This window comes from Lampetra planeri, chromosome 2 (genome assembly GCF_965212315.1).
Source record: "Lampetra planeri chromosome 2, kcLamPlan1.2.h2, whole genome shotgun sequence".
NCBI lineage: Eukaryota > Metazoa > Chordata > Hyperoartia > Petromyzontiformes > Petromyzontidae > Lampetra > Lampetra planeri.
The window spans coordinates 21,989,748-22,010,176 of record NC_136108.1 but is presented as its reverse complement, the minus strand read 5'-3'; the positions used below and the strand labels follow the sequence as shown (position 1 = coordinate 22,010,176).

General features: G+C 47.1%; 1 protein-coding gene across 1 annotated transcript in view; it reads left to right on the top strand.

Annotated features, from left to right (window-relative positions):
- The window catches only part of LOC144729790 (uncharacterized), a 283,970-nt gene that overhangs the window by 10,376 nt on the left and 253,165 nt on the right, over nucleotides 1-20,429 (top strand). The window lies entirely within an intron of this gene.

Here is a 20,429-nt window from a genome sequence, read left to right as displayed (position 1 = left end):
GAGTAGGTTAAACGTTGAGTTTTATAAGGGCACCACGGGGTGACCAGCTCCTCCTCACCCAGACCCACCCCTCCCACCCCCCACCCAGCCCCACCCTCCACACCCAGCCCCACCCTCCACACCCAGCCCCTCCCCACCCAGCCCCTCCCCACCCAGCCCCACCCAGCCCCTCCCCACCCAGCCCCACCCTCCCCAACCAGCCCCTCCCCACCCCACCCTCCGCACCCAGCCCCACCCCTCCCACTTTTGCATGCACGACGTACGGACGGACACAATAATCCCCTATGAGCTGGTGGAACCGTGAGGTTCCTACCAGTATTAACTCACTCTGTTGTATCCTCGAATCTTGTAACTCAATTTTAACCCACTTCCCAATGTGGTATCAACTGCAAACTTGGTATACTTATGTCATATTGATGACGATACTATCATTAAGCATTTATATATATTTTAAACAATCTTTTTTATATGTTATGTTTCGGCTTGGGTCTAATTTTCCACACTCAACTAACTTTGGCTGTAAATCACCACGGTCCCTTATGCTGTGGCAAGCCTCGGGGCCACTTCATGGAGTCGTGAAGTTCTTCCATTACTCGTACAGTACATTTCATTAAAGCGTGTTTAAATTTTTTTTTTTATTACTGATTCCTGTGTCGTGGTCAAATATTGCAATCAAAATTTAGTCCACTTCCTGTTGTCCAATCGATTTTCACATTTTGCACATTTACTCAGACCCGGTGAAAACGCATGCCTGTATGAAAATCGGCATCAATGAATCAATTAATTCGCTACTTTAAAGCAATTAACATTTTGTATGGACGTCTTATTATTTATATATATATTTGTGCAGGTAAAAAACGCTGCGGTCACTAAACTGTGGAATCGCCTGCTCCCTGTGAATGATTTACGAAAGTAATCAATTCAAGTAAGTGTCGATGTGGGAGCAGGCGCCACATCATTGACGTACTTCTCGACCGTGAGTTAAACGAAGTTGTCAATAAAACCGTTGTTTAAAAAAAAAACATTTGTTTAAGGATTTTATTGTTGTTGTTGATGGAACCTCGGCGTCGCGGCGAGGTTTACTTTCGTCTTCTGGTCGACGTCGTCGTCGTAGCCGTCCCGCTGGGGGCTCTTCTTGACCTCCCGTACCTTTAAAAAGGCCCACGCCGGGTGAGGCTCTACTCCTCCTTGTGCCCGTGAGGGCCGGCAAAGTTACCGTGGCTCGAGGTGACGCCCGCGCTGCTTCTGCCGCTATTCAATATGCAGTGGAGAAACAGTTGTGTAAAAATGTGTTCATGATCAGTACCTGCATGTGGATGATACTTGTTTACTGTTGAATAGCTGCCGTGCTATTTGGCTCTGCGCTGTACTTGGGAAGGTGGCACTATGAGCAGAGGTTCTGTGTTCAAGGCGATCGCAATACTGATTGTTACCATCGCCAGCGGTGCTTGAACACTCTGCTTCACAATAGCACCTCCGATTATTCCAGTTGGCAACGTACGGTGGGGAAAATAAGTTCAGTATCAGAAGATGTATTTCTACTGGAGCAATCTGATGCGCTATAAAGCTCTTTTTCATATATGTACAGTCGGGGCGGGTCAGAACGTACCAACAACAAGCAATACAAAGACATGATAGGAGTGCAAAGTATAGGAAAAGTAAACAAATCACTTCTACAAAGTCTACAAATAAAACTAAACTATTTTTTTTATCATTCCAGGCAAAGCTCACGAAGTTATTAGCTTACTTTTCAGAAGCGACCTTGCCACAAATGATAGCTCAAAGAAGTGGCTTATTAAATGAAAATGTATAATAATCATCATCAGCATCATCACACTGGTGTGATGATAATTGTGGTGACTTCATAGGGCTCAAAGGAAGGAAGACGTCACGCAGCTACAGACAAAATGAACTCTGTAGCTCAGCAAAGTCTTCCTGCTTGCGTAGAAACGGTGAGGCCCAGTGAGCTCCTTAGCTTTTTTCAGAAGCGACCTGGCCACAAATGGTAGCCCAACGAAGTGGCTTATCACCAAATACTCTAAACGCGTGATGTTAATTCTAAACATGGAGGGGAAAAACCGGAGGACCCGGAGGAACATCCACGCGACCAGGTTCACGGTTCAAAACGGGCATGCCACCCTGGTTGTTATTCCTGTGGTGGGGCTCAACGTCAGATGCGTGTCGGCTGCTTCACAGTGGACGATAAAGATCCCATGAGGTCATTAGAAATGAGCAATAATAATTGGCATTTGCAAGGTGAATTTCATCTGTAGATCCCACCAATGTGCCGCCGTGTATGGAAAGCAGCAAATAAACAATCTGCAGGGTAAACGGCCAGAACTAGGGGGTAAAGGTCAGTTTAACGAAGTGAGTTTTCAAGACAGACTTAAATAGAGCTAACGACTTTTATTGTCTGATTAGCAAAGGCAAAGCATTGTTCCAAAGATTGGGAGCTGCACTTGCAAAAGCCCCATCACCCCAGGGAACAAAGCCTTGACCTTGGAGTCCTTAGAAGAAGGCCATCCGAAGACATCAGGGACCACGCTGTCCGTTGTGTGCTGGCATCGTGGTCCAGGTTTTCCAAATTCGAAAAAGAATACCTGAAAATTGCTGAATTGGGATTGCACAGAGAGCAGCATCGCCCCCTGCTATGGAACTACTGCAGGTTGTCTGTGAAACGCAGTGGGGCCTTCGTGAGAGCCCTTGCTGACCTCGTCATAAACCATCATCACGCGGTCATCCTCGCAGCAGCAGCGGCTTTTGGCTAGCCATCGAACAAAGACGGTCATTGCATCGCGTGCTGTACCTTCCGATATGAGGAAGCCACTGGAGCTATGCACTTTTAAATATAGATTGAAAACTCGTTTCTTCAGAACTGATTTTTGGTTTTGAGTTTGTTGTCCTTCCCCCGTACCTCCGATAAGCATGGTTGGCTACATACGGTGCGAAAGAAGTTCAACGTACATACATAAGAACGGCGCAAATATATAACGTACTGCATTAATGTTTTTATTATTATTAAAAACTCCAAGCTCAGTAGCTCCAAATTTAACATGGAAATGAAGTGGCTCAGCGCTTCTAATCAGCCAAGGTTGTTGCTATACAGCTGCTTAGGGGGGCAGCCCGTTGGTGCTGCTAGTGGCAAGGGGCCTGGTCTGCCGCAGGCGACCCGATTAGGCGCTGCGTGTTCCCCACCGGCCTTTGCAGCCCCCCATTTCAGCGAGATATATTTACTACGCTCCGTGATTTTGAACGCATTTGCTTGTTGGAAATGTAACTTCCACGCATACCTGTTACGGGATGGGTAATTCGTTTGTTGACAAGCACGAAGGGAGAGGAGAGGGGTCTTTGCCAAACGCGCTGATAATTTATTTTATTTCATGAACGTCGCATGCGACGACTGTGTGCGTAAAATATGCGTATGTATGTACGTTTAACTCCTTTTGCACCGTGCGTAGCCAACAGTGTTAATTGAAGGTACGGGGGAAGAACAAACTAAACACAAAAAAGCAGTTCTAAATAAATGGTAGATCATGCTGAATGCCCAAAACCGCTTAGATTAAAATATTACGTCTCTTTGAGAATGTAAGTTTACCCTCATACATGTGTTTCAGGGCAACAGTATTGGCATTATTCTCGTGATTAGCGTTCTTTAAAAGTGATTAAAGACCCTGAAAATTAAGAGCCTAAAAAAGTATGCCGTCTCAGGCGTGCGCCGGAAATTCCACAAATGTGACTCCGGGGATCGTGTCGCCGTGGGGCCGGCCGACTTCGCCGTGCGGTTTGGGTGGAGCTCCCATGACGTAAAACTCAGCAGCCGTTAAATACCCGTCAGGGGTGGTGGGGGGGGTAATGGGAATTAATGAATGCTCCACGGTGGCTAGTAGATGTTAACTACCTCGCCTGGTATACAGGAGGACGTGGGATCCATTCCGATCCTGACGCCTGCTATATATTTGGAGTTTGCGTGTCTCTCTCCCTGTGGTCACGTGGATTTTTCTCCGGGTCCTCTGGTTTTTCCCTCCACGTTTAGAATCAACATCACGCGTTTAGAGTATTTGGCTGCTCTAAATTTACACACGATGAGGCACTTCGTTGAGCTGTCATTTGTGGCCAAGTCAATTCTGAAAAAGAGCTATATAGCTCAGAGGGCCTTACCTGGTAAAATAAAAGTAGTTTATAATTTGTATTTTAAATAGTTTTTATCGATCCTACGTGTTGTATATTGCGACCTCTCTATCATGCAACGAAACGTCTCAGAGCGCAGAGCCCCCTCTTGGTAGCTAGTCCCTGTGCGGTACAAGGTCACTCAACACCTGCTTTGCGATGGGCGCTAGCCTGACATTTTATGTATTTTCGTATTTTCGTTTTGGGGGAGAATGGCGTGTGGGAAGAAACTTGAGTGTCCAGAAATAAATCCCTGCATGTGATTGGGATATCACTTGGACATCTGCAGAGTGGATTCAAGAATCAATTTGCGGTATCACCATCTCCTGCCCTCTTAGCGGGCCAAAGCTACAACCACTGGTATTGCCAGGTAGTCTCCCATCCAGATTTATCCGGTTTAACTCTCGAGATCTGACGAGAGTGGACGCATCCAATTTGACTAGGTCGTAAACTGAAGGAGAAGGTTTTGCTCTTTTGGAAACTTGGCCCCAACAGCAGCGTGCAACAGAGCGACAGAAATACTGCAGCACCGAAACACAGTCTCGATTTAGGACGGCATGCGTGTCTGACCTCGACTTATGCTCGTGATTGATGCGCGGCCAACAGAGCGCACCACTCCAGCCTCCGCTCCAGACCTGCTTCACAAACCACAGCATTGCACACTCTGTGCCACGCTTGAATGAAGGTATGCAACAAGAGAGACCCATTGAATAAGTTGTTCAATGACTAGACTGAGACCATAGACGTTTCCTTTTAATTACCGTGTGGTTTTAAAATTGGCCGTCTCGTAGAAAAAAATAAATGACAAAGCACAGGTGCATCTATGTAATTTCTTGCTCACATCACTGCTGGCAGAAGGGCCTCCACTAGACGGCGCTCTAGAGAGCCCATCTCGGATGTTTTTGGCCTACTCTGTTATGCAGGCCAGGCGTCTTGGATGAGGTAGGAGTACCCACACTTAACCCCACCATACGCAACCTGCCGATCGACAAACTGGTGAACCAAGTCACAGATGCTGGGTAGACATCGGTTGGGGCGTTTCAGAAACGTGCGCCGTTGTTTCAGCTGCCGCACTGGGAGATGGAATCGAACCGGCGAACTCTGGATTGCGGGTCCAGTGTGCTGGCCATTACACTGCTGTGACAGCAGTATCCCTCTCATAGGTATTATACTTGTAAGAACCTCCTGGTTACACCAGCCCACAGGGGATTATTGTGTCCGTCCGTCCGTCGTGGATCCAAAAATGAGAGGGGTGGGGCTGGGTAGAGAGGGGAGGGTGGGGAGGGGCTGGGTGGGGAGGGTGGGGAGGGGAGGGTGGGGAGGGGCTGGGTGGGGAGGGGAGGGTGGGGAGGGGCTGGGTGGGGAGGGTGGGACTGGGTGGGAGGGGAGGGGCTGGTCACCCCGTGATACCCTTATAAAACTCAACGTTTAACCTACTCACGCCGGCTTGTGCCCGCCATCACAGTCGGCCACATTTGCGGAATACACCACGCCGCCGTTGACCCTGGCCATTGACCGAGCAACCCAACGTTCCTACCAACTCCCTCCGCAGGAATTTGTTCTTTGTTTGCGGTGAATATGGCGTGCTCTGCCACAGCTGTGTGCCACCACATGGGTTTATCTATTGCTTATATATGATCTTATTGGTTCTGGGTTAAACATATTCAAAGTGAAAGTTATAATTTGTAAAATGGATTACGATGCTCTAAGGGTCGCATTATTTGACACAATACATTTCTGAATTCATTTCACTTTCAGTGGGAATTAATAAATCGAATGATAATTCAGCATTTAGTACGATTGGCACTTAATTTCACAGACGACATTAGTCTTCCAGTAGTAGGGGGCAGTGATTGCTATGTGTAATCCCAATTGAGTAATTTTACGGTCAACATAATTTTTTTTAAAATATGGACCGTGACGCCAGCACACGATGACCAACTCGTTTGGAATGACATCGGGGGAGGGGCTTGCGGCACCTAATGCAATTAATATGCCCGCAGTGTTAACCCGGGCGGCCTGCCGGAATTCGAACCACGAACCACTGCAACAGCGCATGCACGTACGCATGCACGCTGAACTTATTTTCGCACCGCTGTACGTAGCCAACCGCGCTGATCGGAGGTGCGGGGGAACGCGCTGCCCTCTCGTTGTCAACGCCGAATGGCCGTTGTGAGGGGCGGCGAGTGAGAGGGGCCCGCTCCCCTTCCCGCCGTCGGAGCGGCGGGAGGACAAAGCGGTCGAGGAAGGGGAAGAGCGGCCGCTCGTACAGCGCCCGCTTTGTGCTCAGAGCAGCGGCGAAACCGCCGAGCGGGTTTCGGACAGTTACGTTTTTTTTACGCGGTAATTTTTGGCGTTTGGAAAAAAGGAAAAAGACATCGTCAAATGTCGGAATGTTTGCTGTTTTAAAGCGTGAACTGCGTATGAAACCTCAACGTTGCAGTTAAAAGAGATGCAGCGGCGTTTAGCGCCGAGTGTGTACCGCATCCGTACGTGTGAAAACAGTGGGATCTATGAAGCTCAATGAAGACAGTTGCCTTTTGTACTAAAATACAGTCTTGTTTGAATGTGGTATACAGTATCACGGTTGACTGCACCCAGTATTTTAATGTCAAAGCTCATTACTCTGGATACAAAAGCAGGGGTTGAACAGTTCCGCATTGATTTATTTTCTTGAAATTCCAAATTAGGCGGCCTTTTGTAGTGTCCTTTTCGCACAGACTTCTGAAGACGCTTTGCTTGGCACACTTTTCCCCATTGTATCGTCGTCCGTCTTTAAAGGGCGGAGGGCCAACACGCGTGTCACGCTCGCTGTCATCGGGCACCGCGCGGTGGGGGAACGTCCGTCTGTGTCGCTTTGACCACGTGCGAGGGAGAGGATCACCTCCATGTTTGGTGACTCGCCAGCGAGCAAACAATCTACAGAAACGGGCACGGTCCGTTGAGTTCACTTGACCCCGTAACTCCTTGCCGTGTGGCCTGGCCGTCACGTGTTTGACCGTGGAAGGATGCGGAAAATGCGCACCAGCCACAAAGGGAAATCATACCTGTAAATGACGAGCAAAAACGAATAATATAACAGGCTGGAAATGCGTGAGTTTCAAACAACACACAGATATGTGTAGAAAGTACAAGGCCGTTGTGCCTACATGCCCACGAATGATAAATAAAGTCAACCTTGGCAACACTTGGCAATGTTGCTACGTGTAACCCAGCTTGAGTATATTTATTAAATAAAGCATTGCATCCCAATGCAGGTACATTTTCAGCACTGGACAATAGACGTTACACTGGGTGTTTTTAGCTGTTGGAGGAAACTGGAGAACCCAGAGGAATCCCATGCAGAGCAGGGAGAGCGAGAACATACAATCTCTGCACAGTAATCAACCTGAGTTGGGATGTCAAACCCAGGACCTTGTTGCTGTGAGGCACGAGTGTTCACCACCGCGCCACCACCCTGCCACCCCAAACGCAGTCTCGAGATCTAAACTGCACGTGCGTGCGAACTCAGTCAATCTTTATTTTACGTGCCAATATCGCCCTCAATAAAGTGGGCATCGGTGCACATTACAGCGGAACGGGAATGGTACAGGGGGCACAGGGGTACAGGAATTAAAAAAAAGAAACCCGTCACGCTCTCAGCAGCTAACACCGACTGAGCAGAGTAAATTGCAACCGCGCGCAAAATGAAGTGCAACTGTGCGCAACGAATCGCGTAAGAAAGTTAAGTAGTAAATAAAAATGAATGAAAAGTAAAGAGACGGGTTTTTTTATTTTATGTCTGAATAAGTGTGTGTCTTGCACAGAACTGCAGGGATGACGAAGGTTGGCTGCAGATGAGGGGTTATCTTATGCCCCAGGTATGACTTGAGACAGGATGGCGAACAGTATATTTTGGCACAGCTTTTAACTTTCCAGCCACAACAGCATTTTGAAGCATGCCGATCAAAAATTGTCATAGTCATCGCCTGGGAATTCAATTTTTTTTCATTCTGAAACGATTGCCAAAACCTGTATAATGGGGCCGCCGCTTGGATTTTCCACTGTGATGCCCATGTAGGCGGGCGGGTGGGTGGCCTTGCAAGGCAACAGAGGCCTCGCCTGTCACCGGCCGCCACGTGTATCCCATGGAAAATCTCGGCCGGATTCCGCTTGTTCAAAGAGAACTCGCGCCGCAATCTCCGTCGCCAAGCGATGCGTTCGGAGGATCGGGGATAGGGGCGCGCAGGAATGGGCGTAGTGTCAAGTGCGCCGTTCTCATTCGTGGCGGGCGAAACAAGCGAGCGCAATGCCGCCAGCCCGGCATGTGTGGTGAGGAGGGGTGGGGGGGGGGTCCCAGGGCTTGCAGGGTTCAGGTGCAGGGGCCCCCCACTCAGTGGCCCGGATGCGGGCGGCAGGTGGAGCCAAGAGTTTGTCGCATGGAGTGAGCGCCGCTTCGTCGTTCCCGTGCTGGCTGCAACGAAGGTGACCCCCCCCCACCCCCCATCGTCCCAGAAGGGGCCACTCTTCCCACAACGTGGACCACACCCCTCCTCCTCCTTCTCTGATAGCCACGGCGCAGTGACCCATGTTTATATTTAAGGAGGCGACGTTTCGGGCAATGTCCCTTCTGGTCGGTTTATGTGTCGTGAAGGAGCGCAATTTGACGAAACGTCGCCTCCGTTATAATGAATTATTTTTCGGGCTACAATGTTAATGATGATGCCTGTTTTGAGCGTTTTGTTATTTGTGTTTGCTGTGCACCCATGTCAACGTGGTATCACCAATTAATTTGTTCACACTTTACACGTTTGCCATTTGGAATTGGTGATGGGCAAACATGTTCATATCTAGTCTCGGTGCGCATTGGCAGTTCTAAAATCTACACGTGTGTCTGTGAAACCCAGCTGCAGTAGTTCCAAGGTTCTGGGAAAGCAGGCGGCTGTCTACTAGAGCTGAACAATTAATCGATTTCAAATCGAAATCGCAATTTGTAACAATGCGATTAGCAAATCGCAAAGGCTGCGTTTTTTGCGATTTGAAAAGTCCTATTACTTTCTTATTGGAATTGTTTTATTTTGTATTATTATTGTTCGATTACATTTTTTTTTTAAATACATGTTGGAAGCAATTCATATCTTTTAAGTTCTCATTCTTGGATTATAATATATGGAGCAGTTCATATTTTGATGGTATCATGTGGTAATTCTCCATCACATGTTTTAAATCTATTACACAGTGAATATTGAACTGAAGCTTGACTTGACCATTTTTAATCGCAAATAAAATGGACATTGCAATATCTGTCAGAAAAATCGCAATTAGATATTTTCCCCAAATCGTTCAGCCCTACCCATCTACTTGATCATGCACTCACAAACAGCGCCGGGCCACTCTCGCAAACGAGCACGGGCCCTGGCTGCTACGATCTGTTCACATCGTTTGGCACTCACTACTCACGTTATCACAAATTACCAGAGATTAAAAACGAAAGCGGCAATTCTGCAGTGCTGAGCGGCCATACATCTCTTTTTTTGGTTTGCGCGGAGTGAAGACGTGCAGCTAAAGCCATGCAGATTCTCTGCTCTTGTTTGTTTTACCCGAGGTCATGTTAGACTGCATGTGGTTGTTATGCCATGTTCGTTGGCTATGATTAAGAGATGCAGATAGGCCTTCCCTTTGCACGCATATGCTTTTAAACAAGCAGGCACACACACAGAGTGTATGCTTGTGGTTGTGTGCCTCCTCTCGCATCTGCTCCACGACACACATGGGCAGTAGGCACACCGCTGTGCACCCTCACCCACGCACGTGTACACAACCACTCCGGTACTCAAACACCCATTCCTTCGCTTGGAATACAATATCATCATTTGGCGTCGTCGTTGCGGAGAATATAAGCGACAACAGATGATCAGGCAAAACGTCCCCCTAATATATTATAAATTCGTCTGTCCACGTAAAAAATTACTAATGTATGTTTTTATACAACCCATCAGCGCCACGACCTTCTGGGAGTGCTTCATTTCTGCAGCGTTGATTCGGTACCGTACAAGCAAACTCTGGGACGGTTTCGACACGCAGCGTCTCATCAACAGTCAGGCTCACTGTATATTGAAACCGGTCCAGAGATGGCTTGTATTGAATCAACGCCGCTGGAATTATGCATTCCCAGAAGGCTGTGGGGCTGATGGTTGTGTAAAACATTTTTTTTACATGAAGAGGCTGATATATGAAAAATATGTGTTTTCTGCTTAGATTACAATGCTTGGTGCCCAGTGTGGAAGTGTCATGTAATAAATACTTTTATTTTTTGTGGACGGACAGACATGGGAAGGAGGCGTATTTTGTTGGTTGTCTGCTTATTTTTCTTTTTGTATTATTTATACGTTTAATGCGCTCGTGTGTGGCCAATGTAAAGGTAATGCATTCACGTGGCAGAACTGAGGATTAGCTCGCTCTTTTTGCCAAGTCATCGAAACGAGATAACATGTTCGGACTCTTCAGCTGCAAACATCTGAACAACAGGTGATAAACCGATGAGTCACTGGCCTGAGTGTGCATCACCAACGTACCCTTAGGCTTTTGCTCAGACTCTTGTTGTCAGCAGCAAACAAAATTAATACTCTGTAAACGACGTGCCTGGATTGCCATGTTAAAGGATTTTCACACGAGCGAGCGACATTTTGCCGTAACAGCTTCTGGACTAGGGTGCCCTCACCTGCAGGGAGGCTGCTGTCTGCATCCATGAGCCCTCTTTATCTGCAGCTCTTATCCATGGCTGCAGGGTCCAGCTGAACTGAGCCTCATTCCGTTGTCCACCCATTTAGCCTTTCTCGTTGTCGGCAAATTGGTGGATGAGAGTAAGTCTGTGCGGTGGACTCACAGGCTTTATGATCCTAATGGGCCTGCTCATTTCTTCTATTATATAAGATCCCGGCGTTCCATTTGTCCATTTATCGGTCAACAAAATTTATTAAAATGATGGTTCCCGGTTCAATGGAAGCATGGAATTAAAACAATGGGATACATTTTATGAAATAACCTGCATGTCGCTGTAACGGAAAATGATGATTTACAATTGGCGAATGCTGGAGTATAAGTTTGCTGGCACATGAGTGTAGATTATCGGGTGCATTTTCTTAACATAAAATACTCATGCAAACCATTCCTGCGTATAACAGAAGAACTAGTCATATATATCGGCCTCAAGATACAATAATGGTATAAATGATGCGCATTTGTAAACAATTAGAACGATAACAAAGATTTTCGAACAGCTAAGAGGCATCAAAGTGTCAACACACGTATTCTATTATAAACGTGCTGTGATCCATTTGTCCGTTTGACTGTCAACTAACTTATAAGAACTTTTCAGAATGCTTGAATCAAAAAGTGAAAGAAAGTGGACCCCACGCCAGATGTGGGGGTAAAAAGTTAATCCAACAGGTTTACAAAAATTGTAGACCCCCCCAAACATTTTTTTTTACTCCCCCCCCCCCCCCTACATTTTTTATTAATTTTTTGTTCATTTTTTTTCATTTTGTAGGCATATTTGCCTACACACCCTAAATACAATAGAGTCCAGATTTATGTTATAGGCAGGAGCTAGAATAAAGTGGCCATAAACACAGAAATTTGTCTGACAATGCAGACATCAGCCTGGCCCATATTTGTCTCGTGTGTGCCAGCCTTTGTGGCAGATGAAGAAAGCGTGAACATTTCCTGTTATCCATGGGTCCAGTTAATTCAAAGCATTCGCGGACCTGAGGTCATATTGATGACAGCGAGCCGCGTTTATTTGGTCCACAGAGTTGCTCCATACAAACAGAACAGCCCTGCACTCACCGCAAGCTCTCAATTGCAGGCCTCCAGCATACGCGTAAATGCATGCTTACATAGCTGAATGATTTAAATTGGTTGTTATGACTGTGTAATAGGAGTTGAAAAAAAATAGTGATGGAGACACCTAATTGTTACCTTACAACTGATGCCTCTTACTCCTCTGCAATTTCTGCTATACTCAGCCTTGGATGTTTTCTGCCGACACAAATTCATTGCAGTTCTGATAACGCAGCTGTCGCGGAGTTTTTTGCGTTGCGATGTGGCTTCCCCGTGTGCCCTGGCAACACAGACATCACATCCAGGGGGAATCAGAACTACCGTTCATCTTGACATCTGTCTGAGTCACGTAGTGGACACGTGTAATGTGGTGTTGGAGCATCCCTATTAATGGACTTTGTAAGAAAATAAATACAAAGCAAAATTCTCTGTGAACAGCATTTGATCTTGGTACAGAATATCATTCTGCTTCCTGGGGAGACTGGGCAAGGTCACCTGGGTGCTGGCTCTGATGACCTCCACCCAAGCTGAATACCACAGCAAAGTTCCCGGGTCTTCTTCTTCTTCTTAGTCAAGTTATTGCAGTTTTGTAGTAAATATGGCCGTTAAAACATCACTCAGCTCACCAGTCCCACGGGAACACATGGGGAGCGATAAGAGTTCTGCTGTCCGCAAAGAAGTTCGTTATCCAACTCAAGTGATAATTGTTCAAGGGGAAGCAAACACAACCCTGTGCCGTTATAATCGTGCACTTATTAAACCCGGTCATCGAGACACTGCGACAGTGTCTTTGAACCCCCTCCTTCCTTATCTCATGACTACAAAATGGACTGTAAACACAGCGGGGCAAATGATTTACAGCGTGAGAATGAGGAGGTGCACTCGAGGTACTGGCAAGAGACAAGGTGCTAAAAATGCCAGATCTGTCTGTGTCGTTGGCTTCGAGGGATTGGAGGTGAAGTGAATCCAAATTGGCACGGCTGTCGGTCGGTGTGAGTAATGTTATCATCTCAGTGGTGGGTATTTTGCCCAGTTTTAACTCTGCGCGTTGCCAAACCAGAACATGACACTAGAGTTCATTGTGCGGCATTTGTGTTCCTTGATTCTGTTGCCAAGCGACCTTTACATGTTTCCTCCGAATCTTAAATCCTTGTGGGTGTCGCGCTCAACAACATGCGAGCGTCGGATGGGATCTTTAACATTACATCATAAAGGGCAGAATGGAGTACGGGTATTGGATTGTGTACCACGTGAATTGTGTACCAACGCAGGTTGGGAGGGTGGCCCCGTGGTAGCGCTTGTGACTTGAAGCAAGATAAGGCCTGGGTTTGATTCCCGACCCGGCACCTTTGTGCGTGGAGTGTGTACGTTCTCTCTCCCCATGTTCTGCATGGGTTTCCTCTGAGTTCTCGGGCTTCCTCGCATAGCAACACAACAAATCAAACAATGTAACTAGAATTGGCCATAACATCCCACTTTTGAAAAACGACCGACAAACTTCTCAATCGGGATTACTCACAGCAGCAACATCGCTCCCTACTGCAAAACCTTGGCAGGACCCCCCCCTGAAAGAGACACCTTGAGACTGAAGTGATGCTTGCCTGGGCAACGAAGGGCTAAAATTGTTAATAATATCAATGCTGTTATAGTAGGCAGCTATTTTAATACAAAGCTTTATGCGTACAGTACAGTATAGAGCACTGCATCTTGTCGTCCCTCTCGATGCACGCGATGCCAGGTCACTATCTCTGATGGACGTTGTCAAAGGTGTCGTGCTAGCTCATGGGCTCAGCATTTGGCTGCGAGTGCTCGGATGATTTAAATGTGGCCGATCTGACCCCATCGTGGCTAAACATTAGCGGCGAACTCAACGAAGTTTGTTGACGCAGGGGCACAGAGGTGCAGCAGCCTCAACGACACAGGCAGCGGTAATTTAAGAGCCACACGCGCCCACGCGTTGCTCCCTTCCACCCGGCCATCTGGACAGTCGGGTAGAAGATGCCGTCCTTTTCACTTTGGCTGTGGGTTCGGCCGAATACCGAAAATGATTAACTTGGCCAGTCCAAAAAGTGTAATTCATTGCACTCGTCACGATAACCATTGTAGATTACAATTACGTTGGATGTTATCGTTGTGTGTCACGAGCCCTGTGCCGTATAGCAGATCTATGGCATGGGAGACATTAACCAGAGACCCCTGATGTATGGCCTGATTATCTTATCCTATATAGATGTATATAGTGCCTAAATTCCCAGGGGCCGTGCAACAAATATAAAATTGTACATGAGTTGATAAAGAGTGGTTTGGTTATTAAAAGTGGTGGTGTAGTTATTGTGATAGTTCGAAGAGGTGTGAGAGGTTAAGGAGGGTTGGGGTATGGTTAGGAGTAGCGATAGGGGTAGTGATAGTGATAGGGGTAGTGTTAGGGGTAGTGGTAGTGATAGGGGTTGGGGTAGGCATGGTCGTAGCTGGGGGGTGAGGGCAAGGGAGTAGCAGTAGCAGTAGGATGGGCTAGGGGAGGAGAGAAGGGCCTTAAGGAAGGCTAGTGAAGATGATTTTTTTTTTATGTTAGTTACTGCTGGAGCCAGGCTTGTTCCTGTTTCAACACTCCACGCCTCCAATGGTCGACCATCAACCGAATCGGGACCGGGCACGGCCGATGCGGCCACCCGATGCATGAATGGCGCGTCGAAGATTCAACGGCCTGCGAGTAGTGCGGCCACGAATCCCAAACCATCGACCGCATCGTAAACACTCCGCCGCTGCTGCCGTCTTCACTCCTTCCAGGCGGGGAATGGACGAGGTCCACTCTGCTTCTGAACAGACAAATGAGTGGATAACAAATCTTCTGCTATTAATCGATACGAAATAAAAAGACAGCTGGAGCGTGGAGGAACGGCTGGCTAATGAGCAGAATATTTAAAAAGGCTCGCTTGAGCGACGTTCGGGCCAATACATTTCCGTAACCGCTACGTTTCTGTAGAGCTACCGCTGAGGGCATTGCATCTGTTGTGGGCCAGAGGAACGAACTCGGAACACATCGAGAGAACGCGCCGCAGCTCTGTCACCACCATTCTCTCTCTCCCTCCACTCCCGCGCACGAGAGGGAGTGGATGATCCTCCACGATCACTCGTGGGCCGTCTTTCCCGAGCCCGAGCGCACAGATTGTGGCCATTCTCAACACATTCCTCATGCAAACCTGCCCAGGAGAAAAACGTGGCAAGAAACGCAAACGGAAAAGTTGAGGCTACATTTTCATGTTTTGATAATGTTAAATGTTACGTGGTTCAATCCCCTCCCATGAATGTAACAACATCTGGCCTGCATTGACTTTAAGTCGTACTTCTTTTCTGCTTGTCGGGGGGTGGGGGAGGAGGTATTATTTAGTAAATTCCTATAGTGTTCAGTTTTTTTTTCCTATTGAAATATGATAGTGTGCTAGATAAGCACGAGTTTGGCAGAATGGATCTAAAAGCTGGTACAGCCGTGGTGCACTCGTCCTGCACTGCCAATGCGAACAAAACCTGCTGGCTGCCTTAGATCTGTTAAAATTCCTCAGCCCTTTTTTTGCCATCGTAACTAACATTGTCACGTATCACACGAAGAAGACGAAGTACGATTATCGAAAAAGCGAACACGAGCAGTCAGGTACAGGCGTGGGTCTCAGGCAATGTGATCAACGTCCTTTTGTCCTTTGAGAAAAATGTTTGCCAAGTTAGTTTTGGCATACTCTGTGGTTGGTAAAATAAGAACTACTTCTTCGGCTATCCATCACGAACGACGATGACTGCAGAGACCAGCTAGCAGCAGCATTTCCCTGCGCGCCGGTGGGATAAGAGGCACCAGCCCCTTGGGCAGAAGCATTGGCCGCATTGTGGCCAAGAGTGGCAGCTCGTCTGCTGAATGGGATTTGTGTTGTGCCATTGCTGCTGCTGGTGTTGATGCTGATAGGTTTTTTTTTCTCCCCTTTTTTCTTCAACTCTTGACCTAGTCGGCCACAGCAGCCACTTCTCCACTGCTTACGACGAAATGAGTACCACCTGGTGAGGAGTGCGCATTGTTCATCCCATGGGAATGTGGAATTCCCACCGCTGGCTCAACGGAGATGAGAGCCGCCCCCAGCGATCGTTTGAGGAAAGAGAGAACTTGACGTGACCAGACCTGTCACGAGGTCCTCGTGTGCGCATCCTTGCAATTCAGTCTGCCGTTCATTGCAAATGCAGCAGTCCCTTGGTTAACGTTTTTAATCCGTTCCGCGGAAACTACTGTTAACCAAAATAACTGGACATAGAATTCGCTTAAACGTTGATAAAATAAGTAACAATCACTGAGTCTGCAAGAGAGCTGTTTCCACTGCCAAAACAGAGAACATAATGTTAAACAAAACCAGTTGAGGTCTTAACGCTCATAAATGGGCATCGCTGATTGGCTGAGGCATGCTCAGCCCACTTACGATTGGATGAAATTGGTACCCGCGTGCATAACGTAAACATACCATTACATCAACATTTTAACGTTAATCGAAACCATGGGGGTCACTATGGGATGCACAAACGTGAACCGATGTCACTGTTAACCGAGGGACCACCGTATGAGAGAATCCACGACGAGCAACGACGTGTGTGCGCGTGTCTTGGTGCAAGCTCCATCTACCCGCGAGTCCCTTCCACCATGAGATGACACTGAGACGCGCAAAGGGGAAGCACACCAGGCTGATTGATGTGCCGGTAGCGCCGTGGAGTCTGGCATGGCCAATGGCTCTGCGGCCGGAGATGGCTCGCGCAGAAAACCTGAAGTATTCTGGGGGAAAATATGAAACATGACGGGGGGTTTGTAAAGCCATGCAAAGGTGGCGTTCTCTTCCTGACGGCTGTAGGAGACGCGGCTTTGCCTGTTACGTGTGCAGATGCACGCGTGTAAACGCGACTTTGTTGCTATTTGCCATCAACCTTGGTACCCATTCTATCTGTTCTTTCATCACGGTGCCTGCTGTCTCCATTAAGCTGATGATCCGTAATGTTGTTTCATTTTCACGTTGTGAAACAGGCCGTTGTCTGTTTAGTCATTGTTTTAACACCGATAATCTACCATGATACTACATTTTGTACAACGTTGGTGTATTGCACTTAATGGGCTCCATTGCATTCATGCAGTGCTCTTTGCTATAATATCAGGGCACCGACAAATAATTAACAGGCTGGACACTGATGATCAGACTCGTTAAGTCAAAACCTTTTGAGAAATTGTATTTAACAAATGCCATTCGATTGGGACCAAAATGTTATTTTGATGCAGCTAACATGGATTCTTATTTCTCCATTTGTCGTTACTGCTATATTCATGTTGCCTGCCAGGCGTCTTGGAAGAGAGCTAGGAATACCCACACTTTACCCCACCATGCACAAGATTCCTAACGTATAATTATGGTGAACCCATTTGTACCACTGGGCCAACAGAGGCCGGTGCATTTAAGAAACTTTCAGCCATTTTTTTGACTGCCATGCCGGGAGATGGAATCGAATCGGCGACTTCTGGATTGCAGCTCCAGCGTGCTGATCCGTTACACCGCGGCAGCGTGTTTCTCCGCGTGTGAATGTATGTATGTTGAACTTCTTTCACACCGTACGTAGCCAACCACGCTAACCAGAGATGTGGGGGAAGGACAGCAAACTAAACACCAAAAGCAGTTCTAAAGAAAATGTGTTTTCCATATAGATTTAAAAGCTCATAGCTCCAGTGGCTTCCTAATATCGGAAGGAGTGTTTCAGACGGCCGCAGAAGCGTATCTGAAAGCACGCGATGCTGTGACCGTCTTTGTTCGATGGTTAGCCAAAAGCAGCTGTGAGGATGACCGGAGTTCGCATGACGGTGTATGCTCCTTGACAAGATCAGCAGGGTATTGTGGTTCATTTGTGGCAAGCACTTTGTGTGCAATGAGTGCGTTCTTAGGACCCATGGGATATTCCCACACAAGTTGACTGTGCAGTGTTGATGCTTTGCTGTGAGTCCACTCTCCCACTCGCTTGGCTACAGCAATGTTTCCATGTCGTGGAAACTCCTCCGTGCTTCCTGCTGATATCCCCAGTGGGGGCTTAAATGGCATGGGACATCCTCGTGCTAAAAACGATGAACAAAAATAAACACAGGTTTTATTGCTTATGATTTCGCCATGAAATCCACATGTAGGTGATTGTTTAACTAAATATGTGACAGTGTTATATAAGGCAAATTCTGAAAAGCCTCCATGAGGTATTGTGGGCCAGATGACCTCCTGGCTTTGCTAAAGCAATCATGTCATTTATATGGCCTGCACAAGGATTGTTTAATAGTCTTACGATTACTTACAATACAATACTTCCAATATAATTCTCAATCAAAGTCTTAAACTCCGCACACGTTGTTTCATTTAACGAGGAACGTCGTGGACCGGAAGAGGTTTCTGGTTTGCTCAGAGAGTGTGTTGTCTTAAACAGTCGCAGACACTTTATCATAGTTTCTGTGCAACGACCAGTCATGTCTAAATGTCGCACTCGGAGCCAAGGGTGCAGGGGGCCTGGCAGCTCCTCGCCGCTCGAGCATGCTGGCCATAGTGTCGAGGGGACGCTAACAGCACTCCCCCCGGCATTTGAAAGGCAGGTGGGCCTCATGCCAAAGTCAATTAAGTAACTTTTTGAGAACCACAGTTTAATACATCTCAAATATTTAACAAATCTCAAAGAGTTATGAAAGGCTAATTGCTCCCCCGCATGACCCTATCTGTTTTTACACAAGCCATATACACGGGGATTTAAAGAGCAAATTCATTGCAATTTTTTTTTATGTTTGAATAGACTACTTAAATTATGAGAAAGAACGTTATGTTTAGATTATAAGACGTGTTTATCATTTTGAATTGGAAACGCGATGTGTTATGGTAAGTCCAGTAAATGGTCTGAAGAATACTTCACGTGAAATAGTTCTGCATTGTGGGGACGTACCGTGTCTCCTGTGTAGGTAGCTGATGCACAGCAAGCCTGCAACATTCCCCACAGTGGTGGATCTAATGGGGGGGGGGGGGAGATGGGGGCGACTCCGCCCCGTCCCCCTCCTTGAAAACCTAGAAATTGGTATTTATCAGAGAAAAAAATGTGAATGTGTATGAATAATTTAGGGCCTAATTAAAACAACTTGAAACTTCAGGACCCCCCCCATCCTTGATAAGTTTCTAGACCATTCAAACCGTTTGATCTCCGAACAGACCTTGGTGATTGAATCGATGGACATGCAGTCGTGGGTTTTGTGGATATGGCCAATACCGTGCATAGTGCGCAGTATACATTTGGCTCTTCTGAATTACAGTGCTGTGACCCAGCGTGTCCATTATGCACCATTGTTGTGTGCGAACGAGTGCAGACCGGACAGGTAGCATAATCCAAACTTCCACAAGGCCAACGGATGTCCCAATATTTTTTTTATTCTTACTGCAGAAACAATGGGGGAGCGGTTTGGCCAGCTGCGTTTCCCCAGGGGACGTAACGTGCGGAGGGGTGCGCCGTGGACTTACCTAACGGCAAGACGCGGTTGCCTCGTCTGCCTTTACGACAACGCTCCGTTCGGGTCATGGAAAATAGCCGTAACTTGCTTGGGGCATAATCGGTGCAGCTGACTTGTAATGTGAAGGATGACCGTGGGTGCGTATCGCTGTTGTGGTAACTGTAGATCATTTCCATACAGCAGCAACGACAAAACAAAAACAGTTGGAAAGCCCGGTGACACCGCCCTTTGGCAACTTCTTTTGAACAGTTTAACACGTAGCAGGCTTTCGCGACCAATGCCATCCATAATAGAGGTTTTTTGGGTGCGATCGCGTAAATATATGTGTGGTCCCCACATCTACGCCTCTATATAAGGAACGACACAGGTGGATTTCTCCACAAATCTAGCTGTCGCCTGATGAAGCTAGTTGTAATTACTGGCGAAACGTCGTATTCAGATTGTAAATACTCTTTGGTTCTTTCGGTAAAGTCACGTAGGTATAAAATAAAATGAAATAAATTAAATCACGACGTTTCGATTGCAACACAAGCAATCATCATCAGAATAATGCATAATTTTGATGAGTATGGATCCCTGCAGTCACGAAAACTTCAAATCTAGATTCAGATTGTAAATGTTGTGGCTTGGCTCTCCAACAAACCGGTGTGCTGTACTAGTGATGAATTGCCATGTTCTGTTTACGTGACAACCCTTACTAGTTGGCTGTGTCGGGTGGTGGTGGGTTTTAACGACACATTTATTGATTATTTTAAACATTCAGCCTTTGCTCTCAGTTGGCCCCCACCCCGTGCCGTGCTATTTGCGTCGCTCTTTGCGGCCTGGCGCCTCGCGTGAGCATCGCGGGAGGTGCGAACGCCGCGTCTTGGTCTCGTGCTCACCTCGTCGCCGTTCACGGCTGCCGCAG